Source organism: Bubalus kerabau, chromosome 12, assembly GCF_029407905.1.
Source record: "Bubalus kerabau isolate K-KA32 ecotype Philippines breed swamp buffalo chromosome 12, PCC_UOA_SB_1v2, whole genome shotgun sequence".
Lineage (NCBI taxonomy): Eukaryota > Metazoa > Chordata > Mammalia > Artiodactyla > Bovidae > Bubalus > Bubalus kerabau.
In genome coordinates, this window is record NC_073635.1 from 73,554,083 (window position 1) to 73,562,951 (window position 8,869).

The 8,869-nt window shown below is 40.6% G+C and overlaps 1 protein-coding gene across 1 annotated transcript in view; it reads left to right on the plus strand.

Moving 5' to 3' along the window:
• The window catches only part of LOC129624651 (ATP-binding cassette sub-family C member 4-like), a 164,462-nt gene extending 157,110 nt beyond the window's left edge, over positions 1–7,352 (plus strand). Inside the window, exon 31 of the mRNA XM_055542806.1 lies at positions 5,553–7,352. The gene's annotated coding sequence lies outside the window, so the exon portion shown is untranslated. The remainder of the gene's footprint in view (positions 1–5,552) is intronic.
• The last annotated feature ends 1,517 nt before the right edge of the window (positions 7,353–8,869 follow it).

Consider the following 8,869-nt stretch of genomic DNA (forward strand, 5'->3'; position numbering starts at 1 on the left):
CAAAGATGGGTACAATAAAGGACAGAAATGGTATGGACCTAACAGAAGCAGAAGATATTAAGAACAGGTGGCAAGAATACACAGAAGAACTATACAAAAAAGATATTCATGATGCAGACAATCACGATGGTGTGATCACTCACCTAGAACCAGGTATCCTGGAATGCAAAGTCAAGTGGGGCTTAGGAAGCATCACTAAGAACTAAGCTAGTGGAGGTGATGAAATTCCAGTTGAGCTAGTTAAAATCCTAAAGGATGATCCTGTGAAAGTGCTACACTCAGTATGCCAGCAAATTTGGAAAACTCAGCAGTGGCCACAGGACTGGAAAAGGTCAGATTTCATTCCAATCCCAAAGAAAGGCAATAGCAAAGAATGCTTGAATTACTGCACAATTGCACTCATCTCACATGCTAGCAAAGTAATGCTCAAAATTCTCCAAGCCAGGTTTCAACAGGATGTGAACCGTAAATTCCCAGATGTTTAAGTAGCTGGATTTAAAAAAGGCAGAGGAACCTGAGATCAAATTACCAACAGCTACTGAATCATCAAAAAAGCAAGAGAGTTCCACGAAAACATCTACTTCTGTTTTATAGACTATGCCAAAGCCTTTGACTCTGTGGATCACGACAAACTGTGCAAAATCCTTCAAGTGATGGGAATACCAGACCACCTGATCAGCTCCCTGAGAAATCTATATGCAGGTCAGGAAGCAATAGTAAAAACTGGACATGGAACAACAGGCTGGTTCCAAATTGGGAAAGGAGTACATCAAGGCTATATATTGTCACCCTGCTTATTTAACTTATATGCAGAGTACATCATGAGAAATGCTGGACTGGATGAAGTACAAGCTGGAATCAAGATTGCTGGGAGAAATATCAATAACTTCAGATATGTAGATGACACCACCCTTATGGCAGAAAGTGAGGAAGAATTAAAGAGCCTCCTGATGAGGAGAGAGGAGACCCAAAAAGTTGACTTAAAGCTCAACATTGAGAAAACTAAGATCATTGCATCTGGTCTCATCACTTCATGGCAAATAGATGGGGAAACAATGGAACCAATGACAAGCTTTGTTTTTTTGGGCTCCAAAATCACTGCAGATGGTGACTGCAGCCATGAAATTAAAAGACGCTTGCTCCTTGGAGCTTCCCTGGTGGCTCAGAGGTTAAAGCATCTGCCTGCAATGTGGGAGACCTGGGTTCAATCCCTGGGTTGGGAAGATCCCATGGAGAAGGAAATGGCAACCCACTCCAGTATTCTTGCCATGGATGAAGGAGCCTGGTGGGCTAGAGTCCACAGGTCGCAAAGAGTCAGACACAACTGAGCGACTTCACATTCACTTTCTTTGCTCCTTGGAAGAAAAACTTTGACCAACCTAGATAGCATATTAAAAAGCAGAGCATTGCTTTAACTACAAAGGTCCATCTAGTCAAAGCTATGGTTTTTCCAGTAGTCATGTATGGATGTGAGAAATGGACAATAAAGAAAGCGGAGCACAGAAGAATTGATGCCTTTGAACTGTGGTGTTGGAGAAGACTCTTGCGAGTCCCTTGGACTGCAAGGAGATCCAACCAGTGCATCCTAAAGGAAATCAGTCCTGAATATTCATTAGAAGGACTGATGCTGAAGGTGAAACTCCAATATTTTGGCCTCCTAATGTGAAGAACTGACCCATTTGAAAAGGCCCTGATGCTGGGAATAATTGAAGGCTGGAGAAGGGGATGGCAGAGGATGAGATGGTTGGATAGCATCAGCAACTCAATGGGCATGAGTTTGAGTAAGCTCTAGGAGTTGGTGATGGACAGGGAAGGCTGGCATGCTGCAGTCCATGGGACACAAAGAGTAGGATAGGACTCAGTGACTGAACTGAAATGATACAAATTTGAAAAGGAGATTTCTTTTAAAATTATGTGTTGCCATAGGATACCTGGTTCCACCTGAACTTTTCTCAAACCTTGAGCTAACCAATGCATTTTTCTTATGGAAATGTTTTTCTTAAACTATGTTAATGAACTATGTATTTATCCTAGATTCTGTCTTCAAGTCAGTTCCCCTAAGACTCAGAATGGACTTGAGAAACCAGAATGTTTACTCATTCAAATGTTCTCTTAAGCTATGTCAATGAGAATATAATTGCTTAGAAATGTGCCTTTCTTCAAGATTCATGTCAATCGTTTTATGGCCAGGGACAGTTCATCTTGTGCCAATGTTGTCTCAAAATGCAAGTTGTTTGTGAGGGGCCTGGTACCATTCTCTGAGTTTTAAGACATTTCCTTTCTCTAATTAGCAGACTGCTAGTAGCTATATTGATCTTCCCTGTAACTCAGATGGTAAAGAATCTGCCTATGATGCAGGAGACCTGGGTTAGATACCTGGGTCAGAAAGATCCTCTGGAGAAGGGATTGACCATCCAGTCCAGTATTCTTGCCTGGAGAATCCCATGGAAAGAAGAGCCTGGCAGGCCACAGTCCATGTGGTCGCAAAGAGTCAGACACGACTGAGTGACTAACACTACTACTACTAGTAGCTATATAACATCCGCCTAAAAACTAGCAGGGGGCACTCTTTCTGCCCCTTCTGATGTCTATGTCAGAAGCTTTCTCTGTCTCTTTTATACTGTATTAGAACTTTATTACACAGAAGCTCTGAGTGATCAGGCTTCATCACTGGCCCCAAATTGAATTCTTCTCTGGAGGCCAAGAATCGTGGCATCTTTTGTGTTCAGCAACAGCCTTTCAGAGGGGACACAGTTCAGCTCCAAGAATAAATGCCTGCCATCCATTCTCTTCTGTGACGAAGCAGATCAGGTTGAGATTTTTTGAAGTTTCTTTGTTCTCAGTATGTAACAGAGGTGTCATTTTCCCTATTCATGAAATCACCTAATACAGCCCAGTAGTTGTAAAAGTCTCATATCCTAGCTCTAGGAGCCTGGTCCAGTTGGATAGATGGAGCAGGCACTTAGCATCCACATGGTCTTGTGTCCCCCAGGTCTCTGAGCCTCAGGTCCTCACCTGTGTGTAGAGCAGGATTACAGCCCTGCTGGCTTCTTCACACTTATCACAGGGATCAGTTGAGAGAGAAGATGCTTAAGTGCTTTGAGGATATAGAGCATTTAACGGTATAAAAGTGGGATCATTTTATAAAAGGCTGTAGGTAGAAACCTTGCCTCCCAATAATAAAACAAATATACCCATAGTTCTTCTAGGTCACTTTAGAGACCCTAATCAGGTGTCTCCAGTTGCTGAAGATCCTTTGCAGTATTCAGTTCAGGTATTTCAGACCATGAAGCAAAGTCCTTTTTAATTAAAAGTTGCTAGAAATAATATGGGAGAAGGTAATGGCACCCCACTCCAGTACTCTTGCCTGGAAAATCCCATGGACGGAGGAGCCTGGTGCGCTGCAGTCCATGGGGCTGCTAGGAGTTGGACACGACTAAGTGACTTCACTTTCGCTTTTCACTTTCATGCATTGGAGAAGGAAATGGCAACCCATTCCAGTGTTCTTGCCTGGAGAGTCCCAGGGACGGGAGAGCCTGTGGGCTGCCATCTATGGGGTAGCACAGAGTCGGACACGACTGATGTGACTTAGCAGCAGCAGAAATAATATTTTCTTTATAAAAATTGTATTGAGAAGGGTTATGGAGAAAGGAACCAGATAATTTTGGAAAGAATATTAAGGAATAGAAAATGAAATGAATTTTCTTTGGTTCCTTTAACTGTTTTTAGTTTCACCAAAAAAGTACATAAGCATATAATCACCAAATATGTCTAGCTTAATAAAATGGAGGAGGGTGATGATATGCAATTAATCATCCCCCCCACTCCCACCAAAGACTTTATTTTTAAGTGCTTCCATTACAACGGAAATAGCCTCAGATTTCAGGCAGTGGGCCCAAGCATTCTTGGAGGGTTTATTTTTCTCCTTAAGTGACATTTATTTATTTTTTTTTAATTTTATTTTATTTTTAAACTTTACAAAATTGTATTAGTTTTGCCAAATATCAAAATGAATTCGCCACAGGTATACATGTGTTCCCCATCTTGAACTCTCCTCCCTCCTCCCTCCCCATACCATCCCTCTGGGTCGTCCCAGTGCACTAGCCCCAAGCATCCAGTATTGTGCATCGAACCTGGACTGGCAACTGACATTTAAATGTATAGCATTTCATATGCAGAGCAGGTTATGTTAGCAACAAGAGAGTAAGAAAGTGCACTTACTATGAAGGTAGCTGTCCTAGTGCTTTTCTGTTTTGTGTGTGAAGTTCATTCTCTCTCATGATAACTCTGTTTACAGCACCCACCTGACCTGCAGTCAGGTTTTATAAAGGAGATCTGGGATCATGTGTCTAAGTAAACCAGTTTGTGACAGGAGTCAGCCTCTGATAGCTGATACATTTTCTGTTTTAAAGACTCAAATGAAACTTTTCACATTCTTCTTTGAGGATAAAGAGTTACACTTGAAGTCCTTTTTTTTGTCCAAACACATTTAGAGATAAGGCTTCACAAGCCCTGACATTATTTTATCTTGTTATGTGCATCTGTAAGGAACTGAGATACGACTCAGCTACTAAAAACTGATGATTGTGGAACTTGACAGCACTTCGTTTCCTCTGTGTTCTGATTATACACTGAGAAAACCTGTATCTCTTCCAGTTCAGCTAGAATTTGGTAGAATTCAAGAGCTCAAAGGTCTGGTAGAGATCTGTCCTATTATTGGGTATCATCTTACATTTTAGAGAAGTCTCTTGGTTGAGTCATTGTTAAAGCATTTGATTTTCTTTTCATTCTTGGGACCCACTATCCACAGGTCACATTTCTATAGGCCCTATAACTGCTTTGCTGCACAAATTAAACACCAGGATATTTCATACGTATATGCCAGTCCAATGGAGGAGGCAATGGCAACCCACTCTAGCACTCTTTCCTGGAAAAGCCCATGGACGGAGGAGCCTGGTAGGCTGCAGTCCATGGGGTCACGAAGAATTGGACACAACTGAGGGACTTGCCTTTCACTTTTCACTTTCATGCATTGGAGAAGAAAATGGCAACCCACTCCAGTGTTCTTGCCTGGAGAATCCCAGGGACAGAGGAGCCTGGTATCTATGGGGTTGCACAGAGTCGGACAGGACTGAAGCAAATTAGCAGCAGCAGCATTAACATCCAAATCTGTTGTGCTCCTTTTATGTGTAAAAATGACAAACCTTGTTCAGATGCTAGTTTTCCTGTCCTCTTTGTTACACTGTTTTAAATTTATTTCAGGGAATAAAATGATTTTGCTTATCAATTTACTGTAGTTATAAAGCATATGTGATTCTGAATGACCAGAAATCTAGGAGATCTACAGGTTATTTGGCATTACATCCAGCCCCACTGAGGGTTTTAATGGGGTTGCTTCCTCCATAGAATAAATACAGCCCTGGTTTTTTAAAAACCATGCCTCCAGTAGTGATATGGTTGCTTTACATGAAGAAGGAAACCTAGAAATGGTTGCATCAGGAGGAGGACTTTAAAACTTTTAAACATGTTGTTTTTGTCTTTTTCTCCCTCAGGTGTACTTCAAAAAGAGATAGCCAGATATTATTCACAGTGACCTTGTGGTTATAAATGTTTCCAGAGGACAGCCCTCAGCCTGAACAATTTTTGCGTCAACACTTTGATTCTACCAGGAGTTCGTGTCTATTCCAAAGGCTTTTTTCCAATAGGTTTTGCACTGCATAAACTATATTCTACTTTTTTTATGCCAGCAACAAATATTTACACATTACAAGATGTTTGTTCTCCAACTTCACTCAATGATTTCAAGCTCTTGAAAATGGATTTATTATGTTTATTTAAATGTTATATTACTCGCTTTCTTATCCAAATCAGAGGTGCAGGCCACCAATAAAAGCTGTCTCCCAGGTTTTGTGTCTTCAGAGACTCCAGAGCTAAACTCATTTTCTAAGATTTGAGACAAAGTTGTGACAGATGTATTTTTACTGTTCCCAGAATTACATATTACTTTCCAATTATATCAGGGATTCTGTTTACTTGAAGACTGTGTGAAGTTGCTGTTTTGTGTCACCACTTCCTTTAACATGACTAGGATCCATTTTTCTACCAAAAAACCTCTGGTTAAAATGCTACAGAGAAAACTGATAGGGAAAACATAATAATATACTATAGTTTAAATAACAACAACAAAAAAATAGATATATGGTTAAATACCGAAGGACAATATTATATGTTCTAAAAGAGAAGGAAGGGAAAATAATGCTGTCTCAAAATAGGAGCCCTTGTAGGGGATTTGCTAATGAAGGACAGATGTGTGCTAGACTGTCTTCTAGATAGATAATTTTATTTTTTTTAATATTACAAATTGTGGTAAAATATATATAACATAAAATTTACCATATAACCATTTTTAGTCACACAGTACAGTGGCATTAATTGCATTCACAGTGTTGTGTAGCCACACTGTCTGGGTAACTTTTGGTAATTATGTTTTTCCTATTCAGTGTGTTATTTCTGCAGAGTCATTTTGATAAGTTTCATTTTTCTAGGAGGAATCTGTTTCCTGTGAGTTTTGAGCTTGGTTGACATAAATTTATTCACAATATCTTATATGGTTAATCTCTGCAGCATCTCTAACTGTGTTCTTTTGGCTTTTTAATTTTCTTTTAGACTTCTTTTTTATGAATAATCTTGCATAACTTTTTCCTGTTTTCAAAGAATCAACTTTTTGCTTGATTGATGCTCTTTTTTTCCCCCTAGTTCATCATATCATTCTTTCTTTCCTTCAACTTTTCCTTAACGTTGAGGTTTTTCCTCTAAATTCTTAAATTGAAAAAAGATTAGTAATGTCATCATTTTTCTAATGTAAATATATAAAGCTGACATCTTCCCTAAGGTCCACTTTAGCTGCAACCTGCAAGTTTTGGTACTCACCACTGTCAATAGCCATAGTATTATGTATTTTCTAATTCCTAATTGAATTCATTAACTATATCTTTTACCCATGGGTTATTCATAAGTATAATGTTCTCTAAATTTCAAATGCTAATGGATTTTTTCTTTTAGATTGAACCATGTGGAACTGCTAATATTCAGTCTTTTTACAAGCTATAAAATGGCACTTTTATATGGTTCAACATATAGTTGTCTTTTGTTATTAATATATAACTTAATTTCATTTGGTCAGACAACATTAGATTGTGAATTTTAAACCAAAGGTAACTACATTCACACTAAAAGTCCTTATTTCTACCATTTTGTATTTTATTGGGAGTTTTAAAAATGTTAACATTTAATGTTAAAATGTTAACTGGTACATGTGTAATCAGTAATTTTCAGTAAAAATCCTCCCCAAATACTGGAATGTTTTCTGATACATGTTGCAGGCTGGCTCTCTGGGATGCAGACTCAGATGGAGTTTAGTGCTGGGATGTGTACAGGGATGCCCTTGGGGTCAACACTGTGGAATCAGGAGGGAAGAAACAGGGTAAGGCAGAGGGAAGGATCAAGCTGGATCACTGGCCAGATGACCTGAGCTGACCGCATGGGAGTCTGGAATGATGATGGCCCCTCAGGGTTGTCCTGACACATCCAATGACCAGTCCTTTATACCTCCACCCAGATGGGTCATTGCACTCAGGCTGCCCCCAGAGGGGCTGGTGGTTTAAGGTTGCCCACTGGCAGCACTTACAGCTGCTGGACAATGAGTCCCTGAAGGGAGGTCAGGACAGCACGTCTCCATGTCCCCCCTCAGTATGTATCAAAGCTCCAGAGGTAGGTGGTGAGGGTGTACTGTGGGGGACCTCTTGATGACTGATGTTTAAGTGAAAATTATGACTCAGTGATTCTCCTGAATACCATCTGGTCTAAAAAACAGAGAAGGTCCATGTAGTAGAGAAATCCTCATTCTCCAGGGTCAGCCCAGTTGTCACCTCTTCTAGGAAGTCGCATTAAGATCAGTCATCATCCTAGGTAACTCAGATTTGTGTGTTACCCTGAGCACCACTTGTGTTAAACTGAACCATACTTGGTTAGTGTCCTGTGTCACCATCTTGAGAGACTTTATTTTTAAACAAAGCCCTGTTCTTTCTGTTGTGCATGTAGCCTGCCCTGACTGTGAGTGTTCACACGTGGTCTTTTTCTCCCTTAGTTTAGGGCACTTGAAGCTGTGCCCTGTTCACTTTTTAATTATGTCTTCCAGCAGAGTGTTTGTGCACAGAGGGTGCTTAGTAAGTGTTTGTGGAATGAAGAAATGATGACTGAGAGCAAACCTTCCTTCTCAACTTTATAACTTTGAGATTTTAAGAGGTAGCCTGGGATAACAGAAAGCCGTGGCTTTGGAGTCAGTCACACTGATCTGTCCTTTCTCTACTACTCACTAGCACTGTGGGTGTGGGAAAGCAGTAACCAGTCAAAGTGCCAGGACATTAGAATTGCACCATCCTTGACAAAATAGGCTCTGGGCACCTTACAGCCACGTAGTCTTAGTTACATGCTTGGGTAAGCATCTCAACCACTGAATCTCAGCTTCTTTGTCTGGAAAATGAATATAGTTCCTGCTGTTGAACCATTGCTTTGGTTGGAATGATGACCTAAGAGCATCCAAAGACACAGGGTGGAATCACTGACCTTGGAGATTCTTATCACCAGGAGAGGAGAACAGGATGGGTGTGGATGAAGGAGGTTTGTAGGCTGTAGGTGTACTTGAGGAGGTCCTCATCTGATGGCCTAAACCAGACTGTTCCTCCTCCACATGTAGTTAAAATGACACAAGCACACGGGGAGGAGCACAAGCTCTGGAGTCAGGGACAAATACTGGCTCCTCTGGGCACTGACTGGGCTTGGATTCAAGTTCTGCTCCCTGGCAAGTGTG